The sequence below is a fragment of the Macrobrachium rosenbergii genome, chromosome 46 (assembly GCF_040412425.1).
Source record: "Macrobrachium rosenbergii isolate ZJJX-2024 chromosome 46, ASM4041242v1, whole genome shotgun sequence".
In the NCBI taxonomy this organism is placed as follows: Eukaryota; Metazoa; Arthropoda; class Malacostraca; order Decapoda; family Palaemonidae; genus Macrobrachium; species Macrobrachium rosenbergii.
Window position 1 is genome coordinate 17,726,063 of NC_089786.1, and position 25,722 is coordinate 17,751,784.

At 36.5% G+C, this 25,722-nt stretch overlaps 1 protein-coding gene across 5 annotated transcripts in view; it reads left to right on the plus strand.

Moving 5' to 3' along the window:
• LOC136830255 (methyltransferase-like 26) overlaps window positions 1–25,722 on the plus strand; it is a 420,688-nt gene that overhangs the window by 354,675 nt on the left and 40,291 nt on the right. The window contains exon 1 of one of the 5 annotated variants that reach the window (XM_067089614.1): window positions 17,456–17,604. The exons of 3 other annotated variants lie outside the window; for them this stretch is intronic. The gene's annotated coding sequence lies outside the window, so the exon portion shown is untranslated. Of the gene's footprint in view, window positions 1–17,455; window positions 17,605–17,714; window positions 17,796–25,722 lie in introns of those variants that run through there. One more of the 5 variants, XM_067089618.1, reaches the window with a different exon arrangement.

Sequence of the window (25,722 nt, forward strand, 5' to 3'; positions counted from 1 at the left end):
GTCCCCAGCATAATATGTGGCTCATAAAGAATTTTCGAGAAATCTTGGGGGATAATAGCTGTCCTGCGAAGTATCATTAAGAAGCCTGTGACATGACGTCAGGCTTATAAAGGATTATCTGGTAATCTTAGTCTTCGCGCTGTTGTCGTAAGCGCAGTTCATATATATATATATATATATATATATATATATATATATATATATATATATATATATATATATATATATATATATATATATATATATATATATATATATATATATGCAGTGGTAATTTCCCATGGCAGAGAAAAACACTGCCCATTCATACTTTAACTAGTAAATCATAGATGACCCTCTGTGTGGAAACTTTCCACGACAGTTGCCCCTTCATATATCCACGCAGAAGGCTCATAAGCAATGCTCTGATTCCCCTACAAACTCTGTACCTTTTACCTTTATCTTGAACACACGGTCCCTCTTCCTGGACACAGGCCTTTTTTATATAGTGCCCATTTTATTCCATCTATCCAGTTTTGTATAGGTCTTTCTCTCCTCCTCCTTCATACATATATACATACACACACACACACACACACACACATATATATATATATATATATATATATATATATATATATATATATATATATATATATATATATATATATATATATATATATATATATATATATATATATATATATATGTATATATATATATATATATATATATATATATTTATATATATATATATACACATTTACAGATACACACACACACACACACGCACACATATATGTATACTCGAAACAGCAAGATAACGTAGTATTAAGTAAAAATGAAACAGGGTCAATCCTGACAAGGTTTCGCCTATAGTTAAGACTTCATCAAGTGGACCGATACATATTGGTAGAATTCTACATTATATATGCAAAGGGAACAGTAAGATATGAAAATATTAAGCACTTGGGAGAGATAGCAGCCCTAACCTAGTGAGTGACTGGAGGCGAGTGCTCCATTTACAAATTTTGTTTTTAGCGTGCAGGTGGGCACACCCCTATCCTATTAAGACTTGACAGACTACACTGCTAAATCCCCGTAGGGAGCAGTGCCGTCAGTGCACCTCATGCGGTACACTGTAGGCATTACTTAAGGTTCTTAGCAGCGTCCCTTTGGCCCCTAGCTGCAACCCCTTTCGTTCCTTTTACTGCACCTCCGTTTATATGTCTCTTTCTTCCATCTTACTTTCGACCTTCTTCTAACAATTCATTCATAGTCCAACTGGGAGGTTTCCCCTCCTGTTACACCTTTCAAACCTTTTTACTGTCAATTTCCCTTTCAGCGCTGAATGACCTCATAGGTCACAGTGCTTGGCCTTTGGCCTAAATTCCATATTCTATTAAATTCAACTACACTGCTAAAGAAATCTACAAATTTTACCTTTTTCTTTTGAAAGAAATGCAACTAGTTTATGTATTCCTTGTCTGAGATTCGTATTTTCATAAAATCTCTTTTTTTTTACAGCTGGAATCAGAAACATTTTCCCCTCATGTTATTAGAATAATCCAGCTTTTTAACACCTGTCTAAATGATAACATGACAAAATGGCTTTGTTCCTTTCCGACTGTTATAGATTTTTTATGCTTTTCTCTTTCCTTTTCCAATGATTTTCCACTTTGTTTAATATAAACGTTATGCACATGACTAACATAGGATTCAGTACGCACATCATTTATTATTGTCGGGAGAGCTCAATCATTTTTTTTTTTGCATTATTACTATGTAATGCTACAGTGTCTAAAATTGTCAAAAAGATGGGAAATATATCAGAAATTATTACTGCATGGCAGTATAAACAGGTCTTCTGTGTTATAATTTTCTGTGCTCTTGTTACCATAGTAAGTCTTTTTTTGTCGCTCTTAATGCACTATCTAATACAATATCAGGATATTTTAATAGTATCTTCCCTGTATTTCTAAATAGGTCCGTTTCATCAGTAATATCTCAGGACTCCATATACATGATGCTCTTAGAAAACCTGGACGTGAAAGTGATCTTTGTTCTGTTGCTTTGGCCACAATGAAAATGTAGATAGGCAGAATTATTGGCTGGTTTTCTACATGTACTAAATTTAAACTTATCATATATATATGTATATATATATATATATATATATATATATATATATATATATATATATATATATATATATATATATATATATATATATATGTCACGAAGTGATCAAGCACCTGGTTATTACACAAATAATAATACCAAAAAGTTACTTCACTTCGACCAGATACTTGAAACCTCATAACGAAAATATTAAGACTGAATACTCTAAAGGTAGAGTGATCCCATAAAACTTAATTATCACTTGAGAAAATCAATCTAACTTTATCAAGTTATGGGTGAGGTAACAACCAACAAGCTATAAACAGACTAGTGGAAAATGGGCATTACTTCAACAAACACTATAACGGTTTCCCTGGTTCTATTTCACCTAGATAAGTCTCAGGTGAACAAACAGATATATCACTTACCTTGTACACATTCATTAATTTCTCTAATTACTGGTGGTCAAAATGAAACGCTGTCCTTTTAAAACTTTAAACAGACAAATTTATTTCTAAGTTCAAAAGTTATAGCAGAGTTCACAATCTCAAAAAGATTTACTGTTATCTGACAACAGTGTAAGATTTAAGTATTTCTTAATCAAGTTTAATTCACAAAACTTTAATTTATTAAGAAAGCAATTTGGTTAAGTAAGATTCAAACCATTAACTATCACTCAAGTTTTAAACATATACCTGATTAACTAAACTCAACACAAGTGTTCACCAAAATATTACTGTCTGGAATCCATATAAGTATTCTCTGAAATCTCAGTAATAAGTATGCACTAACAAAATGCTAAGTAATCACCAGCACAAAACTTTGTAAAACACTAATTATAAAATTAGAGTAATATGATAACACAGACATATAAGAATGAAACATGCAAAAATGGAAATATACCAACAGCCATTTCACTAAGACAAAAATATGTTTAAAGATTATATCAATCTTTCAAAAGATTACCTTCACTTTTAAAAAGGTTAAACTCATGTCTTTCTAGGACTTTCTCAAAGACAACACTGCCAGGTCACAATGACATACACAATATGTAATTATCAGCAAGACACATTAGAACTCACTATAAGAGACATTATCCACCTCTTATCAAAACAATAATTCTCTTTTACCTAGAAAAGTGAAGTATATCTTAGTTAAACCAGACCACTGAGCTGATTAACAGCTCTCCTAGGGCTGGCCCGAAGGATTAGATTTATTTTTACGTGGCTAAGAACCAATTGGTTACCTAGCAACGGGACCTACAGCTTATTGTGGAATCCGAACCACACTATAGCGAGAAATGAATTTCTATCACCAGAAACAAATTCCTCTTGTTCTTCACTGGCCGATCGGAGATTCGAACTCACGACCAACAGAGTGGTAGTTGGGAACGGAACCCGCTCACCCAGCGAGGAACTATCTCTTAGAACATCACTTTAACTCTTAACATAATAAAAATCTGTAAACATCACATTACCTTTTGTAAGTGTTTCACCATTATACACTCTACACAGTGCTTGCACAATATAACTACCTTAGATCATTCTTACAAAATGTATACACTTCTTGGGTGAATTTAATAAAACTTTTACAAACAGGAGAGCAGCCAGTATATCACCCTTATACATGAATGGTGTTGAGAGAGAGAGAGTGAGAGAAGCTTATCCCAGGAACCCCTTTTCTGGTTCAGTACTGCACCCTTTTATCTTCAAGCCCTCCCAGAATACATGATGCATAAAGTGTACATACATTATACATACAAGTATACATGTATGGTATACATACAGGGAATTTTAAGGCTCAGAAGGAAATATGCCAGAGCTCTTATCTATGATCGACACCATCCGCTCACTCAAACCACCTGAGCTTAAATAAAGAGAAGCGATTTTGGACCAAAACTGGCTCGGCTGTCAGCATGTCAACTTCATCTCTCTCACTTACCCATTCTCTCTTTCTCAGATTATGAAAACATAATAGACATAGGGAAAGACAATGATTTCAGAATAGGCACGCATGATAAACATGTAACAGACAATTTTCCGATAGCTAGTCAACTCATGTCAGATAAACACAAGAGGGCCTTTGCCTTTCTCCAAACACGACTTCCTTCACACCAACCACCTGTGCAAATATAGGAAACACTAAGCGATAATGGTTCCAAAAGTATCTCTCCCTCACTCTCCACAGCTCGTTAAGAATTAGAGTTCATAATACCCAGTATACAATTTTATATACTGCACCATATATTAAACAAATGGAAAAAACATATCAAGACATTTTAAGATTACGTGATACACAATTTATCTGTAAGAAAAGACATTTTAAAATCATATCATCACAACAGATGACGAATCTGCAAGCAAAACATCAAAATTTTCACAGAGACACATATGATATTTGTAGAATGGTTATATATATTATAACACCTTATAATAATATATATATGTATGTATATATATGTGCGTGTGCGTGTGTGTGTGTGTGCTTTAGGAAATCCGGAAAGGGTAGGCTATAATTTGTTCCACTTTTCATGGTGGATTTTATCAGTGGCATTAATTTGTTTAATTACGAAAGAAAGTATTTGCATATTCCAGGACCATACTAAAATTTGGAGTGATATTTCTCGTTGAATTTAAATGCATTATATACGAACTTTTTAATCCATTCTATTAAGGAGTTCTTAGAGAGTGGTATATCCATCTGTCTGTTTCATAAGAATTCATACAAAAATTTTAATATATCATCAATACGTACTTTGGATTGCTAATGGTATGTCGAAACTTACAAGCTTAAAGTCATTGTTCATTTGTACATTATTTTATTTTTTATTACGTCTACAATATTCTTTGCTACCAGCTGGTGGTTAATAATGTATGTAAGATATTTTCCTAGTTGTAGGAAGCAAAACCGACAGATGTAACAACTGGCCCAGCGGGAAAATCTGTTTAGCGCGTCATTGTAACTCCATTCTAATACGGTAAAGTTGGCGTGGGTAAAACAAAATTATCATGTTTTCATTTCCATTTTATGGTCCGTTGACATTTTTATTGAATTTGCTATTCTCTCCCTACATGAGATTTTTTTTTGTCTAATTCTTTGTCATAGAATTCTTGACTATCGTGAACATTTTAGAGCAATTTCGTGTGGTTGGTCTTTTCATGAATGCGTAAATAATTCCAAATATATATATATATATATATATATATATATATATATATATATATATATATATATATATATATATATATATATATATACAGTATATATATATATATACACATATATAATTTATATATATATATATATATATATATATATATATATATATATATATATATATATATATATATATATATATATATATATATATATATATATATATATATTGACAATATTATATATGTGTATATATATATATATATATATATATATATATATATATATATATATATATATATATATATATATATATTTCTTTCATTTGTTTATTTTCTCAGTGTCATTTTAGTCACTTTTTAGCTCTTGCCTTGGTAGGTGTTCCTTTCAAGTTCTTGTTTTAATTCTTTGTATTTGTAAATGTTTTAAATTTTTGAAGAAATTTTTCCCCATTGCATAAGTGACATTTTAAGTATTTATTGTCTGCAATTTTCCAGCCTTGAAGATGCATCATGTGATGTGAAACGTTGGCATAATAAACTTGATCTTGTAAGAGACATGCGTGCCTTTACCTCTTCAACCTGAGATGTTTGTCGGGTCTGTTTCCCCTGTGATTCTTCTGTATGTGTATATACATATATATGTGTTTGATAGTAATATATATATATATATATATATATATATATATATATATATATATATATATATATATATATATATAATTTGACAATAGTTTTAGAAGAGGCCACGGAATTAAATGAGAAATTGTTAAAAAAAAATTTAAACACTTTTATTAAAATGCACTAAAAAGTATAAAATAATTTTCTGTGAGACACAACGATTTTCCCACAATTAATCATGTCTACAAAATAAAAGCGTGGGCCCCAAACATGGAAGCAAATGCTACAAGAAAAGAAATATATTTTTTTTTATTTCTGGTAGCATTTCCTTCAATGTTTGGGGCTCACGCTTTTATTTATGTAGAACTGATTAATTGTAAGAAAATCCTGGTGTCTCAATTTTTTTCTTTTACGTTTTAGTGCGTTTTAATAAAAGCGTGTTTAAACAAATCTAATAATTTTTTAGTTTATACCATTTAGTTTTTACACAAATTGTCACCGATTTATGATCGTATCTAACGAAATCGAGTCAAAGAAGGTTTGAAAAATCCGTAGATTTATTAACTTAGTGTGAAAAATCCGAAGAGTTTCATACAAATCCTGAGATACTGGGAGCGGTCACTGTAGGGTCACTAGAGGTCACTGCTGACCTACTGATGTAAGACTGTATTGTTACCAGTATTGAGTAACCACGCAAAATTTCAAGTTCATCGGACAAAGGGAAAAGGTCGTTAATTGAGTTACAAGATTTGACCCAAACAGGCAAAAAATCAAGATAAATAAATGCATATAAAAAGAAAATACCGACCGCTTTCAGTTCTTTCACCACATTTTCCAGACACACACACACATTATATATATAATATGGATTGAATTACCATTATTTCTTTTTTATTCACCAAAAATGGTTTCCTTGATCTTTGAACAAAAACTTTTGCCTACTTGTTGCCACGTATATATATATATATATATATATATATATATATATATATATATATATATATATATATATATATTATACAGTGGTGGGATTCAAATATTTTGTCAGCCGGTTCTGTCACGAACAGCATGTCAAATTCGCTTCACTGAGGTTCAATCGTTGATCTTGAATGCTAGCAAATAAAATGATCAATTATAATTATTTCTCAAATAAAATGTCTACATAATGGTTAAGCATTATTATAATTATATATTGAGGAGTATCTATATTACTAGACTATATAGGTAATGAACTTATAGCATGAAGATATATCTATGTACCAGTATACACGTTTGAATGTTTTGGTTTTTTAAATCATCATCACTATTCTTATAAATCTTATAAATCTTGTGTATTCTTCGGAAGGTAAAAGTAAAAATACTTTACTATAGAGTTTGCTGTATTGGCATTAAATGCTGCTGTTCTATAAAAGAAAAAATAATAAACCAAATCTTTACTGGACTCTTTTAACATAAGTTTTGTAATATTTTACTTCAAATTTTTCCAAATAGCGACTTGATTGTCATTAATGTCTTTATCTTTCTTATTCTTTACCCTTTTGTCATCAGCAGAATGGTTTCTTCTAAGCCACGTCTTGACCGAAGGAGTGGTATTCCAAGAGCTAAACTGGAGGCCAATCAGATTAATTATCACAAGATTATTTACATTTTCAACCGTAAGGTGACTCCTTCTATCTGAATATATGATATTCAATCTTGGAAACCCTCAATCTGCCTCAGCAGAACTGACAGCAAAAGCACTGTTAATATTTTTAGCTTTCTGCATACTTTGAGGAACCTCGGCCTTCGCAGGTTGCTAGAATTTTCTAAGACATTTCCCACGTAGTCCCGAAAATCATTGATACAGATTTAGTGATGAAAAACTTTACTTAATTCCCTCAGTTTTTCTTCAATACCCCTCCAAGATACAACAACTTCCTTAATATTCCACGAATTGCGCTCGAGCAAATTGATCAGCCCGTGAATTTTGTCATCCTGTTCATTGTTCTTTGATATTAAACTATCAGTTCATCAACCTGTTCTTCATATTATCTATTACTGCCTCCAGTATCTTTTGACGAGGAAGGCTAACGACTTTGTTGTTGCTGGTAATGCTTCATGAAATTTATGTTACGAGTTAAAAGTTGCTCCCTCTATTCCACGGTCTAGGTATATACAGTATACCTAGACCGTGCTCTACTCTACTTATAACTGCCGATTCGGTTGGTCAACTGGACGTTACACTTAGCCGGTTCGCCGAACTCATAAAATTCCGTGAGAAGGTTCGCACGAACCTGGTTGTATGCGTGACGTTGTTATTTTAAGTTGGCCTTCTTTTAGTATGGGCTATCCCGGAATAGCTTTAGGGTTAACAACGGATTTTTCATTGTAATGAAAAGTAATTCTTTCACTCGACGGGAGATTCAAGTTAAGACAACACTTTTCCAATTTCCTATGAGAAACTTTGAAGAAAATGACGAAAATAAATGGAATGTTTCTCCGTTTATTGAATGTTGACAGCTGCTTCAACCATTAACTTTAAGATCCCTTCGGGGTTATACTAGTTTTACTTAGCAACTATATACCGATATATACGTGAATATAGTAAAAAAAAAAAAAAAAAAAAAAAAAAAAAGCCGATATATCATAATATCTTAGTTCTTTTAGATAATTTTTGTGTTTATCCATTTCTTAGTTTGGATGTAACTATAAAAAGATATTACTATTATAAGAGTCAAATTATGCTCTCTGTCAAGGTTGAACTGAGGAATCAAAATCTTAAACGAAAAGGTGAAAATAGATAAACCTCATGATTCAGTCAGTTATGATTTCTCATAAATTTAGAAACATGTCAAATAGAGAACCTGGAATGTCGTTAACTTCGACTAGACCATTTCTTTCTTAATCCCAAAGCGCAAATATTCAGTTCCCAGTTCCCTTGAATTCTTCCTTCACTTTCACTTCTCATGTACGTTTTCAATATAAGGTGCTTCTTATATTTTATAATTGTCTTTCAGTGTTTTCTTGTCAGTATCGTAGCTCCTGCAGAATAGGAGAGTCTTTAGTTCATTTTTAAATTTGCATTCTTCTTGAATGCTCTTCACTTCAGGCGGTATTTTGTTGTATAGTCTTGGTGCGCAGTGTACAAATGCTCTCTCTCTCGCCTGACTTACAATTTGTTCTAGGTTCAAATAGCCTGTATGCTTCACTTGCATGTCTGATTACAATATTCATTCCGGGCCTAAAGAAGCTTAAGCTGTTTCTCAAATATGTTGGTTCATCATGTTTTAGTGCTTTAAAGACCGTAAGTAGTATTTTATGTTCTATTCTAGCTTTTACTGGGAGCCAATGTAGCTCAATTAGTGCTGGGGTTATCCTATCACGGGAACGTAGTCCTTTTATTAACCTGGCGGCTCTATTTTGTACTCCTTGCAATTTTCTTAGTAGGTAGTTAGGGAGACCGTAGTATATAACGTTGCAGTAGTCAAGCCTCGAAAGTATTTGGTTGCAAATCGCTGTTTTCAGAGTATCTTCGTTTAGGTATTTTCTAATAAATGCAATGTTTCTAATATGATAGTTACAGGTTTTTGTAATATGCAACATATGGTTCTTCATCGACAATTTATTGTCAATAAGTACTCCTAAGTTCCTCACTGCTTCTACAATATTGTTGACGAACAAATAGTTATTCTTTTGAAGTGTTCATATTTTCGTAGTGCATTCTCAGATCCAAATAGCACACACTCAGCTTTGTCTTCATTAAGTTTCAATTTCTTCGCCGACATCCGTTTTTTGATATCTTTCATTATTGCATAAATTTTATTAATGGTGTCTTCTACCGTTTCGACAGGAGAATAGAACTGAATATCATCAGCATACAATTTATACTTAACCTTGTGCTTATTTAGAATTCTAGATAATTCAGTTGTGTAAATGCCAAATAGCAGTGGACCCAGAACGCTGCCTTGGGGTACTCCTTTTGTTAGGCCTTTCTTACCTGATTTCACATTTGATATAACCACTGTAACCTTCCTATTTTCTAAGTCGCTTTTGTGCCATTTGTGTACGTCATCTTCGATACCTACTGCTCTCAGGTCTTCAAGCAGTAGATTGTGGTCAACTGTGTCAATTGCTGTACTTAGGTCAAGCATAACCAGGATGCCACATTTTCCATTTGTTATAACTTCTACCATATCATTTATAATTGCACACAATGTAGCCTCTGTCGAGTGGTTTTTTCTGTGTGCTATGTTGCGATTCAGGAATATCCAATTCCTAGAACATTTGGAATGGAGCTTCAAATTTTATTTTCTTATCAAAGAGCAGAGGCCATTGGGGCGGGCAACCTAACGACCTCTTATATTTTAGGCCGGAAGAAAAAAGGAATCGGGAGGGCAGACGTTTCAAGGGCGATTCCCTACTACAACAGCTACTACTACTACTAATGGTAAACTGCAAGTAGAGAAAAAAGAATCACAGTTGACTCTCTGAAGAAATCTGGGGTCAAAGAGACATTTCCTCAGAGTTGCTCGTCCGGGAGGAATGAATGGAAAGATTCGAATCGCTCCGCCGCGGGGCAGGCGAGGAAAAAATTGCAAATTTGTCACCTAAATATATCTGTGACACCTAGTCGAGCAGACGGGAAAACACACTTTGCCCTTATACTACGAGAGACAAATGTACGAGAAAGCCAGCGTACACGATACACCCGAGATAAGAGATATCTCCCCATAAATCAAGTCTCCTACGACATAATCTTCATGGCCGGGCCAAGCCCCTCATTCATTCGAGAAAAATAGCCACACTCTTCTAAGGCTTTTATTCGAAGATTTTCGGACCTGAACGTCGACTCGCTTTGCTCTGTTGCCGTCTCTCTCTCTCTCTCTCTCTCTCTCTCTCTCTCTCTCTCTCTCTGACGTGTGTGTCTTTCTGTGTGAGAAAATAGCTATTCATTCATACCTAAACTTCAACTCACCTTGCTTCATTCCAGCATATAATTCTTTCTCTCTCGTATGAGCGTCTCTTGTTACCAAGCGCATATTTGGCAAGCACGAACACCAATGAAGCTGAGAACACGAGAGGGAATGCAATTGTATCTTCAAAAATTACGGGGCAGAGTTAAAAGCGGGAGTGGCTGCAGCGAAACCCACGAGGGCGCACCTTATATGCCCGCCCATTCATTTGGGCCGGCTGGAGACATCACGTACACTAAATTCACGGAGGAAATCTTTTAATAAGACGTCCCAATATGTTAGCACCGTCGGGGCGACGGCGGTATTCTCCTTCTGAGTATACCCTGCCGACCTTAAGGACGTCCGTGCCAGCACTACGCAGTTGCACCGTCGGAGTCTTTCGGGTGTGATTTCTGAAAGAAGGAAGGACGGGTTCACACAGAATAATGGCAAACTAGGTACAGAATCTATAGGTATCAGACTTTCAGGGAAATTCAATTTCCCGAAAAGTGAACTCATGGTTTGTTTGTATCGTTATTTTATCTGTTCCTTTCCCTCCACTTACGAAACGATTGGAAGAAGAAAAACGCCTCTATAAACGAAGCGTTGCGTTGAGATAATTGTAAAGGAATTAAGAAATGTAACAAACGGACACACACAAAACAAAAACAGACAGCAGCAGACAGTCGACCGATGAAGTCAGATAAATAGATTAAAAGCTGTCAAATGCTTATTTACATTGGTAAATCACTAAGACAACATGCAAACTCAACCGTCCTAAGCAACTTGGCCAAACAACAGATCACGTTGCTTTGTAACCTGTTATAATAATCTTAATCATATCTATAGACTTGACGTTTAGTTTGTGGAATGCGATATGTTTTTGTCTATTAATTAATGTGAAAGAAATGGCGAGTAAATTGCAGCTAGAGGAAGAGGAAACATGAAGTTACTCCTACCTCTTAAGATGGGGAACTTGAAACCACGCAAGCTAGGAGCAACAGTAATCAGAATTTGCAGAAACCAAGATCACCAGGTAGACAGAAACCACGACACGATGATCAGAGAACAGTGAACTGCGACTGTTTGATAACTAGAAATCACCAGATGGAATAACTGTGTAAAACGGAACCTAAAAGCATGAAGACTTCAGGCAAATAGACGTAATCGCGGAAGACAACAGTACTTACAAGACAAAACGTGAAGACCCGTGGTCCCATGTTCATGTTATGAATTAACACTTGAAATTCTTTCTTCGAAACACCAAAGAGAATTGACCACTTAAAATTACCAACCCAAAAGAGAACTGACCACTTAAAATTACCAACCCAAAGAGTATTTGGTCTATACAAGACTTAAATCTAGGATTGTCGAGTAATTTACAGTTTAACAAACCGGCAAAGCAATCCGCAAAAATCAGTGTAGTTTTAATGAAACAGGTATGACACCCAAGACTACCATTGCCTACGGTAATATTGCTCCCATCACATACCTGTGGTAAGAATACACTCGAAGTTCAAAACTGGGTACCTGAGGTGAATGAACTCTTGAGCATTGTAGCTCTCAAATGCCTTTCTGCTATAGCCTGTGAAAACGCAAGCTTGAATTTCTTGTGCTAAAGGCTCGCTAGAAATTCGGAATTTTTAAATGAGAAAGTCTATGTAATTTAAGTGTTTGGTATAAAAGAAAACTTTATTCCTTTAACTCCCAATAACTAAGTTGATGTTTTCAGAGCACTTGCTCCAAACTCCATAGAATAAAGAACGACATAAGATAATTCGGTCCTGGTCGTTTCGGCCGTAAGTCACTTTAGGCCGTAACATCCAAAACAATGTAAGACGTTATGTTTATGGTATTTACCGTTATGTTTATGGTATTTAACATTATTATTTCATGTTTTACGTACATCCCCAAGGGGCTGGTGCTAAACACGGCGCCCATTTTGCACGTAAACGTGCTTACGGCCGAAACGACCCGAATGCAGATAATTAACAACCAACATACGATGAACAGCTTAACATGGGATTTCAAAATTAAATTAGCCAGCCTATGGTTTAAGATAACTTGCAACTCTACTTACCCAATTGTCAGATAGGGAAGAGGCTAAAGATGAAGAGCTGCAAACCTCAAGTTCAAAAGATAAATGACGTTGGCTCCTGAAATAAAGAGTGGCACTCAGCATTGTTCTGGGCGTACTAAAAAAATATCCCGGAATCCCCAGCACCTTGGAAAAAATGTCTGAAACTCGAGATTTTTACCCTCTTGAAAAAATTATGACAAGAAAATCTAGCGTTTAGCGATTCAGAGCTTTGAGTCATTTCATGAACTGATTTCCTATTGTAAACTGTCGTCACAACGATACAAATTTAAGATACCTAAGATTAAAGGATATGTAAATCTAAGGACAGTAGTCGGCGTTTGGAAATAAAATTTAAGTGTAAAATGCATTCATAACACGTTCTAAGGATATACTAGTACTTGGCAAGCGTTTTTGATGTCCCATGTCTCAGGTGCCTTAAACGGGTTTGTCTTTTGTACAAGAAAACCATATGGGTTGACTGTAGGTGCAAGGATGCATTTTATCTCATGAAATGTTCAAATTGCCCCTTAGATCTCAGCTGCTTAAATGTTGGCACTCGCTGGCTTAAAATTTGATTAAAAGAAATTAAACTTTTTTTTTTTAAAGAAGTTCATGATTTAAGATTCAGTCGAAATTCTGGAGTTGGCAAGGAACCATTATTTTTTTACCTTCATTGACTGTTGCTTCTAGAACAACTCGAAGAAGCAACCGACATCAGTGAAGGGAATTTTGATTCTTATAGAAAAGATACTGAAGTGCGAGGGCTTCCGTCATCTTTAAAACCTTTGGCTCCCACCTAGTAGTATAGAAGTCAGCAGCAGTGTGACGTTGCTAACTTTAAAAAGGAAGTTAGAAAAGACGAGTGTAATAGTTAAATTTTGGTGTCATGCTCAAGGAAACTAAGTGGAATTACGCACACGCTCTCGGGGGAGACAGTGAATTTTTTTAAGATATTCACAGAAAATGCTCTGCCACTGAGGTGACGAAAGTCCTCTTCCACTATTGCTGTTTCATAGCCGGCTACAAATATAGGTCTTGCCCCATTATGATACACTATCTTAGTTTTCGTGCAGGGGAGATACTTTTGACTGTGGAAATCATGGGATCATTTAAAAGAATGAAGAGGGAAGACAATGAGACAAGTTGTGTCAGAATTAGCAGAGACAAACAAATTTGTGGAAAATGATAACCAACAGTGCTCCAACAAAAGGAGGAAAGTAAATAATATGGATGAAGTTTAACGGCCTTGGTAAACCTTTAGTTTGGGAGAAATAGAAGCTAAACAGAGAAGAAAGACTTTTCAAAAGACTCGAGGTATATGCAGCTTTCTTGTGTATCACGTTCCAGAACAGGTCGCTCATAAGGCACACCCACGCAACGACGTGTGGTGGCTTGAGTTAGGTTTCATTCGAAATAAATGATCTTTTTTTTTTTCATTTTAATGTTGACAAAACCTAGTCTGCCCAGATCAAGAAGGCAAACACGCACATTTTAAGAATATAGACTGTGTGTAGGATGAAAAATATAACTTCTGTGCTTTTAAGACTTGTTAAAGTAAAGATTGTTTTAGAGACTGGTACTGTATCTTGCGTGTGAACTGTACACAGACGCCTTGCGGTCACTGAAAGAAAAAACTAAATTGAATTTAAAATAATTTTCTACAGAAGCTTTATTTTATTTAATGTAATGACGAATATATAAATATATATATATATATATATATATATATATATATATATATATATATATATATATATATATATATATTTGTATATATATATATATTCATATATATATATATATTGTATATATATATATATATATATATATATATATATATATATATATATATTCATATATATATATATATATATATATATATATATATTATATTATATATATCCTAACGATATGTTAGACTATTGAATTATCAAGTAGTCTTTAACCTATTGAAATTATATGGGAATTCACAGTTATTTCTTATTAGAATATGAAGCCATATCATAGAAAAACCATATATGAGGCTATGATTGTCACTTAGATTTTATTCAATTTTGACGCGTTGCTTTGTTCTTTCATCATTCACTTCTCTCTCTCTCTCTCTCTCTCTCTCTCTCTCTCACACACACACACATTAATCTTGATTGCAATTCTGTGTCCGCCTTGACAGGGAAAAAAGTAAATAAATAATACTCTACTGTCGCTGTTTGAGTCTTAAAATTTTAAAACGAGATTCTAAATCCGTTTCAAGTAATTTTGCTTGTCTCTGATCTTTATGGATCGCTGGGACAAATGTCCCGAAAGGTATCGTGGTACCTCGGCGTCGTTCATGTGCAATAGGTTCAAGTTTTCACGTCTCAACTATCGAATCTTATGACGCATTACTATCATGTTCAGGTTGTCACGTCCTTGTTGTAGTAACTTTTATATCCTATCTCTCCCAGCCTTTAGTTTGACCTAAGATCAAATTCATTATAAATAGTCAACTTCACTTTTCCGTTGAAAACTCTAAATCCTAATAAGTTCTGATGTCTGCAAGATATGGTTTCATATTTGGAACACAGTTTCCTTACTGGTAGAACTTTTTAGATCCAACCGTCTTTTGCCACAGTTTGAATTTTCCAATAGTTAATAATAGACTCACGCCAATCAAATTTTTTATTATTCATATTGGATAGTTGGTTGGGGTGTCACTACGCCATGATGATTAAAAATCCACCAAGTTGGTTTACTCGCGCACGTAAGGTAAAACTATTGCCCTGTGGAGAAGGCGCCCTTCAGGGCAGGACAAGATCAAGGAGTATGAAGTGGTGAAAAATTCTCCTGAAATTTAGGTCACATGCAACAAAATGATTGGCCTATTTGTGATACATTACATTTATGTTCCTTTTTTCAAACATTAAGTAAATATTTATAGATGTCGAGCAGTGAAACACTTTATTTCTACACAAGTTTATTAGCACCGATATAATTATAGTGGTACTTACGGTTGTATTTGTATTCCTTTCTCAAGCAATAGGTAAAAGTTTATAAAAGTGGAGCAGGAAACACCTTATTTGCGCAGAAGTTTATTAGCACTGATGCAATTTTTGAAGGTATCAGGGGCAGCTGCAGTGACCTTAATGTACACAAGTAATTCATATCTTAATTCATATCATAAGTGGATGTCCACTAATGTTTTAGAAAATAAATTTATGGTTATATTGATTCCAAGAAAATTTGATGGCTGATCAATGAATCAGTGAATTCTAAATTTTAAAAGTACACGGTGCTGTTAGTAGGTAAGCATCCCTGATAAGGGCTGAGGAATACAGCAAAGCAGTCGGATTCATTCTGCATAAGATTTGTTCTTTTGTTGTAGACGTCACATGAAATATATTTATGCATGTCTTATGCAGCACCATTTTCTCATCGTCATTATGTGCACATAGAAGCCGAATAAGCCAGTAGAGTGGAGAAGAAGCCTACCACAGAACTGAATTATTAAGAGCGATAAAAGAGAATTTAATCGGATATGAATGCTATAACTGACAGATTATGACAGTAAATGACTCATTAAAGGGTTGCGATAAATGCAAATTATGCTATAAGTAAAAATTTAAGAAGTGTAATATGCCTTACACCGTTCAGCCTTGCGTCACCTGCACTTTCACCCTCCTTCCTGTCATTTACCCAAATTTTAATTCTGCGCCAACAACCAAAAAAGCACGGATCATAATCCAGTAAACTGTCGTTATTTTAAGAAAATAAATAAAACAATCCTTGCCAGAAAAGTTTTAGGAATCCTCTTTGACAGCACAATAGATACTTAAAATGCAAGATTCATCCAATTCAATTCGAATGTCGGCCTGGCTACCCTCACTAAACGCAGCATATGCTAGAATTCTCCTCACCTGTTCTCTCCGTTGTATTTCAGTTGTATTAAATGTAACTGTAATCTGTTATACTGAATAGCACATTAAAGTACCAAGGTAACTGGGAAGAAGAGCTTCTTGGAAGGATTAATGTTATTGGGAAACATGATAACTGGCTTTGATTTAAAAATATTTTATCGATTTTTTTGTAAAAAAAAAAAGAATTGTAGAAAGGCACATAAGTTTGATTTAGAAGCTATTTTAAAAGGTCAAGAAAATGTCCAACTGGTAGACATGTGATGTTAATTAGTATTCATTCATTTTGTGAAGTATAATCTTTAGACAACGGTGTAACAAGAACTGCCGAATATTTCCTCAGCGATCCATAACAAAGCTCACCGTGTATGACGTCACTACACGTCCTTTATATTTTAATGGGAATGCTCGACACCGCTCAGCTGCTACTTTGAATCTACTTCATAGAGTGTAATTCTAGAATGTAAACATCAAAAATTTACGTCATGTCTCTTCACACTGGCTCCTAAATTTTTTTGTACCTACAATATTACAGTATTATAATATTGGGTAAAATATTAATTTGTATTTAAATATATATTTACGTGATATGAAAAGCCTTATTGCATAGATTTACCAAAGACCACATCCTAATTCCTGACAGATTATGAGAGACATTATTGTGAGAGAAACCTGACCATCATAAGGTAGAATTTTGAAGGCGTTTGACAGTTCTCGCCACCAACCCCCCAAACATTTCCCACCCCCTTTTCGCTGTGGAATTCGGGTGAAAAGTTCACGAAAATTGTGCTCCTCACACGATTGTTGCCGTCCAGGTTCATTCCAAGGTAGAGATATTTTCTTATTATCGGTATTATTTGTTTGTTTAGTTCTAAGTCTGTGTTTTTTTCTTTCTTAGGTAATGCGAAAGCTTAAAAGTTATTTTACATGAAAGAATGACACACCCTGCCTGCACTTCCATCAGGTGTTCCAGTGCTGTGGCTTACTCAAGTTGCACGTCGACGGCTGCTTCTTTTTGGTTACGTAGATTTATAATTATTTAGATATTACAGTTTTCTAGGTTAACTGTGGCGTCGGTGGTTTCAACATGCACTGTAAAAATATTTCAGACTTAAAGGGTTATGGCAGCTTAGTTCTTTGAGGTGATAGGGCTATGGTACGCAATTGATTTTCCATAGGATAAGCTAGGATTTGTAATCAACAGTTTGCCAGACTGGATTGCTAGTTAATCCTACAGTTTAGGGGTCCAAATTCACTGCATTACGTAAAGTCAAGATTAGCACACAGATTTTTCAAATATTTATTGAGTCATGGAAAATGAAAAAATGAGCAGTTCATCTGCTTACATAAGCAGATATTGTAAAAAAAAACAAAGGGAATAAAGGGGAACATAAATAAAAAAAAATGTGTCTTTAGGGGACATAGACCCATATAATTTTGAGGAAATCGTAAATCTCTGCTTTTGTAAGCAGATAAACAGCTCATTTTTTCAGATTTATCAAAAAGTGGGTGCTGAAGAGCAAAGCCCATTACAGGTTCCTACTTGGTTCCTGATTCCTGAGCACTCTCCACGAACACAGCTGTGGGCACACTACACTATTCATGTGAGGTGCAGAGCGTTATTCCCCATTTTTTTTAGTCTCTGCTTCTGTAAGCAGATAAACTGCTCATTTTTTTTTTTTTTTGCAAATACTCTTTTGTTTGCAGGTCTGTCAGAAGAGGAAGAAATTGAAAATAGGAAAGAAAACTTGAACACACACAAATGAGCAGTGAATTTGGACCCCTAAACAGTAGAATTACTGATTGCTATACTAGTTGGTATTGAGGCCACAAGCATGAAGTGAAAACATATGGATAGCCTAGGGTAGTAAAGTATTATGACCTAAGCCGTACACCAGATTAAATTACAGGGATGCATTGTAACTGTACTCTCCTACTTGATATTGGGGATTGTGTTTACTTTGCTCCATGGGCGCTTAGCCTAGGGTGCCACAGATCATAAGAGCGACATACAGAAGTTCTTCCCAATGTAACAGATCCCCTGGATCTTTATGGTTAAAGGGGGCATTCTTTGTTTCATCCTTAGCAGGACACACACCATACTATTCGTTACCGGAAGATTTGGAGGTACAGCTAGGTGGTACATATTTTTTTGCCTGTCCCAATGCTGGTAATTGATTAAAGTTAGCCCGGCCAAACAGTACTTATTTTGGAGGAGAACCATTAGGCTACAATTGGATAAAGAGTTGTTTTCATTTTTATTTTTTTATATAAGGTTAAGTTCCTAATGCTTCACAAATGAATCATGACTTTGGTCATTTTTGGAGGCCCATTTTTAGACCCTCATTCAGTCGATTTGGCAGATTTTATTTGTCAGTTTATAGTTTTGAAAAATTAGGCCATGTCAGAAAATTCTAAATGTAGTGTGTCCTGTGTCTTTAGTTTTTGTGTTAAAAAGCCGATAATTTTTCCCAATTTTTAGGGTGGCTTACTAAAAGTCTGGGTGCAATGTATTCAAAGCATCTTTTTCCCATGTCTGTTGCATCTTGGTTCTATTAATTTACATTTGCACATGCTTTAAAGACTACTTTTGAGATATATATATCTTACTATATGTCCAATTTTTTGTCAAATTCCCATATTTTAATAGTTTAGTCGCCTACTTACTGAATTAGCAAGAGTAGCATACCTAGGGCATTACTGTACAGTACTTTGAAATTTGGATGGTTTTTGGACTACAGAATTTAATGTTGATTGACGGTGTAATTATTGATGGTGTTGACCTGACCAGTTGCCAGAGTCCCAGAATCTTGATATCTTCAGTACACACCAGCTCACATTCTCTTCACCTTTGTCATTAGTGCCTTCAGAGTTGATGATCCAAAGGGCCTTTGTGAAATTCCACCTTTTATTATCTTTCTTATGCTTTATCTTCCACACATCTACACTCATCTCCAGCCTCTCTTCTCATAGTTCTCATCCAAGGAGCCCAGCTGACACTCACATGTTATTCTCCCAGGATATATGTGAAGGATATGGGCAAGCTGTTTTCGTCTCTGATTCATTATTTTCTCTTCATATGGAACTCCACAATTTCCTTTATCCTACCTTTTCTGATTTTATCTTGCTATATGACTCCTAGTATTCTTAAAGCCTTGTTCTTGAATTGACAATTTTTTTAGTTTTGCTATCATTAAGTATATGAGCTTTTCAGTCGAGAAACATGCCAAGTGCCATTTTTAAAATATAATAAATTAAGTTAAAAATACTTTGGCCCAGGATGGCGCTTGGCATGTTTCTCGACTGAAAGGCTCATATACAAATATACTCATTGTTCCCAAATTTTTGAAATCTCAACAAGGCATAAGTTAAGCCTGACACAAGTTGGTCAGGCTTAGCAGGTTAATTGGCTTTCTTGGTTAGGCTAATACTACTTTTGTTATGTTGGCCTAGGCCTAATCCTAAACCAGCTAGGCTAGGTAGCCTAGCCTTCAAAACAGAGGTCATGACTAATCTAGACTGAATTATTTAACTTCCATTATTTGTTTTGTGATTTGTCAGTTGTTGCAAGTAGACATAAGGCCTAGTCCTAAAGTCCTAGTGAAATATGACTATTGTCTGTTTAAGTCATCTTTAAAGACCAACTGTAGCTACCTTTGCAAGCTAGCAGCCTTATAGTAATGTTTCCTTCATAGGGTCCCCAAAGATGTCTGTGCCATTACACAGAAATTGATAAATAATACTCTGAAACCTAAATCAAATTATCCACAGTCAGAGACTTTGACACTGAGGCTATTATACTGATTAACCCTCCTAACACAGTTTAGTTTAACTTGCTCACAAGTTGATAAAACACTGTTGTTAACGGTCACTCTGAAGCTAGCAATAGTAAATGATGGCTTGATGACACAACAAGGGCATAGTGTACACCACTTAATAACTCAGATTAATGCTAGTTGTTGCACAAGTAGCAAGAAGATATCACAATATCTGAATACCTTATCTTATGTAAGTATCTGAATTGGCATTATGTTTGACGTTATCTTCATATGACTTTAAACTTTTAATCATGAGTTATTTTAAACCCATCCTCCAGTTTTTCATATTACAATTGTTGTAGATAAGTTTTGAAATTAAATTCATCATTAATATTAGTGATGAGACAACCCAGTTAAGGCATTTTGAGGAATGTATGTACTTTACAGTTGTAGATCAGCATTTTAACAGCCTACATGGAGGTCACTAAATATTATCATTAGTTTATTCTTATTCCCTGTGTTTGGGTTAGGATTCTGTACTGTACTTGAAAATTTGGCCTGCTCATGCTACTAAGCTTGATATTTTCTGCCACCTAACAAACATAGCCAAACTACTGTTAATGTCCAGTTGAATTTCAGAAATTATTAGAAAGTTTGATGATTTTGTAATGAGGTATTGTAATTTATTTCATCATTGCTTTTTATATGAATTTAGTATTTTGCTGTCTGTAAGGTGTCAGGATGTAAACTTGGTAGAAATTTAGCAGGAGAGAGATTTATACCATGCCAGCCGCAACAAAAGGACCTAGGGTACTGCAATTATCATATGTGGTCCCCATATCTCTTAGGTAATGTGGGGCGAAAACTGACCTACTGCTCCAAAAGGTCGCTTGTATAATAGAAGAAAGAGACAAATTGCGTCTGAAGGCCAGGGAGATTGCAACCGCTCGTACTTCATGCGTTTGACTTTCAAAACACTGCACTCCGCCTCATCCAAATTGTCATGAGCCTCCACTATTACAATCCGAATAAAGAATGCCAACGCGTTTTTTGAGAGGGGTCGAGAAGGATTCTTAACAGAGCACCAAAGATGGTCCGAGTTACTTCTAATAGACTTGGTCTCTTGAATATAGAACTTGAGAGCTCTAACGGGGCATAAGAGTCTCTCCTCTTCTCCGTCAACTAGATCTGTAAGGTTACGAATCTCGAACGACCGTGGCCAAGGCCTGGATGGGGTTTCATTCTTGGCCATAAAACCCATATTAAAGGAGCAAATAGCATTACACTTTGCAAAACCTACTTTTTTATTTAAGGCATGCACTTCACTTACCCTCTTCGCTGTAGCTAAGGCTACTAAAAATAGTGTCTTTCTCGTCACCTCCCTTAGAGGCACTGTACTGAGAGGTTCGAATCTATCACTCCTAAGCCACTTCAGAACCACGTCCAAGTTCCAGCCTATTAATTTTGGTCCTTCCATCCTCTCCTTATCGAAAGACTTAATTAAATCTGACAAATCTTTGTTGCCAGACAAATCTAGACTATGGTGTCGAAACACCGAACCCAACATAGCCCTGTACCCCTTAATGGTAGAGGTAGTTAATAGTTTAGTCTTCTTCAAATACAAGAAGAAATCGGCCACTTGCGCTAAAGATGTCCTAGAAGAAGAAACTCTCTCTCTCCTGCACCAGTCTCTAAAAACATTCCACTTGGCCTGGTATACGTCCGAAGAAGATCTCCTTCTGCATTCTGCGATGGCTTCTGAAGCTTGTTGAGAAAACCCCTTGTCTCTGAGGAGACGGTTGATAGTCTGAATGCGATTAGCGCTAGACCTGACAGACCTTCGTGGAACTTTCTTACGTGAGGCTGCCTGATAAGATCCCTCCTTTGAGGTAGAAGCCTTGGATAATCTATCAGAAGTTCCAGCAGATCCAGGAACCATTCCCTCGATGGCCAAAATGGGGCGATCAGAGTCATTCTGACATTCTTGTAAGTCCTGAGTTTGTTCAATACTGCCCTGACTATCTTGAATGGCGGGAAGGCATACATGTCCAGATTCTCCCTATTCTGAACCGTGGCATCCGTAGCCCAAGCCTGATGGTCCGGAATTGGAGAACAATAAATTGGAATTCTGTTGTTCTTGGCTGTGGCAAATAGGTCTACCAGCGGAGTCCCCCAACACTTCCATATTTGTTGACATACCATGGGGTGCAAAGTCCACTCCGTCGAGATCACTTGCTTCTTGCGACTGAGTGAGTCTGCCCTTATGTTTAATTTCCCTTGAACATACCTTGTCAATACTTGGGTCTGATTTTGCTCCAGCCACAATAGCAGAATCCTCGTCGCCTCGTAAAGGGAGAACAAGTGAGTGCCTCCTTGTTTCCGAATATATGACAGAGCTGTTACATTGTCCGAATGGACTACTACCACCTTCCTTCTGATCTGTTCTGCAAATTTTGTCAACCCTAGATGGAAAGCTACCAATTCTTTCATGTTGATATGCCACTTCTGTTGGCTTTTGCTCCAAACTCCCGACGTCTCTAAGTCCCCCAGAACCGCACCCCATCCCTGGTCGGATGCGTCTGAAAAGAATGTTAGGTCGGGGTTCAGCGGAGCTAGAGTCTTTCCTTCCGTCAATCTTTCTCTTGACAGCCACCAAAGTAGATCCTTCTTAATTTCTTTGGAAATCACGAAAATGAAGGAGCCTGGGAATTTCTTCCTCCGCCACTTCGCTTTCAGATAAAATTGTAATGGTCTCATGTGGAGGCGACCCAGATCCACGAACATCTCTAGGGACGATAACATCCCCAGAAGGCTCATCCATTCATTCGCAGAGCAAGTTCTGAGAGTAAGAAATTTCAAAACTTTTTGAAGGCAAGAATTGACTCTTTGAGTCGACGGAGAAACCGGAAAACTCACTGCATCTATCTGAATTCCCAAATTACTATATACTGTCTTCTGAGAAGGGGTCAGACACAACTTCTGATGGTTGATTAGAAGACCCAACTCCTCTGCCAATCTTAAAGTCACTTGAAGATCCTTTGTGCACTTCGCTTGAGTTCCCGACTGCAGAAGCCAGTCGTCGAGATAAAGATATCTTGATCTGTTGATGAAGCCATTTCAAAAATGGGGTTAGGATCCTGGTAAAAACTTGGGGTGTTGTCGAAAGGCCGAAACAGAGAGCCCAAAACTGGAAAACTTGGTTCCTGAATACAAAACGTAGGTACTTCCGAGACTCTTGGTGGATCAGGACATGGAAATATGCATCCTGCATGTCCACCGTTACCATCCAATCTCCCTGTCTGATGGATGATAGAACCGTGTTGTTGGTCTCTATGCAGAATTTTGTCCGTTTTACGAACTTGTTTAAGCGCTGACATCCAACACGGGTATCCAACCCCCCGAAGCTTTTGGAACTAAAAACAGGCAATTGTAGAAGCCTGGACAGCTCTGATCTTCCACTGCTTTTACCACTCTCTTGTCTAATACGGCCGACACCTCCTCGGAAAGCACCATGTATTTCTTTGAATCGCCTAAGTAAGCCGTCAAAGCTATCGGTACTCTTGAAAGAGGGAGCTGAACCATAAAAGGAATACGGTAGCCCCTTCTCAGAGTCTCCACAACCCAGCTCTCTGCTCCTATCTCTTCCCAACACCTCCAAAACTGTAGAAGTCTTGCTCCCACCGGTGCACAGAGGATGTGTTTCTCACTTCTTGTTGGCAGACTAGGGAACTTTCTTAATTTATCCAAGAGGGACCCTTGTTCTTCCTCTAGAATTTTCCAATCCTCTATAACCTCCTCTACCTCGAAAGGGCATTCCATGCAAAGGTGAAGAAGCAGAAGAAGAAGACGAAGCAACAGTAGCCTCTCTTGGTCTTTTGGAGGACTGAGCCAGTAAATCCTGCGTAGATTTCTTCTGAAGAGCTGCAGAAATCTCCACCAACAGCTGCTCTGGAAACAAGTTCTTCATATTAAGAGGTGCAAACAACAATGCCGACCTTTGAATTCTTGACACGCCCTTTGTAAGGAAAGAACACCATAATTCTCTCTTTTTAAAAACGCCTAAGGAAAACATAGCAGTCAGTCCCGAAGCAGCGTTAATAACTCCTTGACCTAACACGTTAAGGACTTCCGATAAATCTGAAAATGTCTCCTCATCTAAAGAAGAACACTCCAATGGACCAATCCAAAAAACTGACCACTTCAAAAATACGAAAGATGTGCTTCAACAGGTGATCCAGTTCGAGCAAAGATACGAAAGATGTGCTTCAACAGGTGATCCAGTTCGAGCGTAGAAAACATAACCTTTGAACGTCTTGAAGCATTGATAAGCCCTGAGAAGTCTCCCTGGGAGAAGGCAGAAACTCCCAAAGAGAAGGCTTCCCCGGTCTCGTAGCAGAGTTGTCTCCAAGACGTCAATCTGGAAGGAGGAAAACAGACAGTCTTGCCCTGCTCCCTCTTCTTAAGGAGCCAAGCATCAATTCCTTTTAGTGCTTCCTGTGCCGAAAAAGACAAAACAATCTTCATAAGTTGTGAAGCACTCTTCTTCCAATCCCTTGAAAGAGAAGAGTCCAGAGAGGAAGGCGCTACATGAGAGAACGAATCCGGAAAACTCTCAACGAAGAATTTCAAAAGTTTCTTGAAGGCAATGGAATTGTGACTCTCGTGTTCTATTTCCTCATCGCCTGCTTCGACTGCTTCCTTCTCCGAATGTGTAGGCAAAACGACGACAAGAGAACGAGTCTTGTTCTGAGTGGGTTGCACAAAACCCAAAATCTTATCCAACTTCGCCTGAATGGCATTTGTCGAAAGGTCCTCAATTTCCTGCTCGGAAATCCGTGTTGGAGAAGTCGAACATATGGCAGACGAGTGGCGAGTTGGTGCCAACGAACGAGTCGGGGTTTCGGACGCAAGAGTGCGCTTCTCCTGATACTGGCGCTCACGTGCTACTCCTTCATCATCCAGTTGAAACGACTGCTTTTGCACCTCCACATCAAGCGAAATTCTCATACTCATCTTATCAGAGGATAATTGGCGCCTTGGAGCCAGTGCCTGTGCTCTCTCAACGCCTCAGGAAGGCGAAAAAACCTCTGTAGCCTCCCACCAGCTACAACCAGGGGAAGTAGACGCATGAATAAAGGTTCGCTTCTTAGGTACCACTTCAGGCGAGACACCGCGAGACCTCTTAAG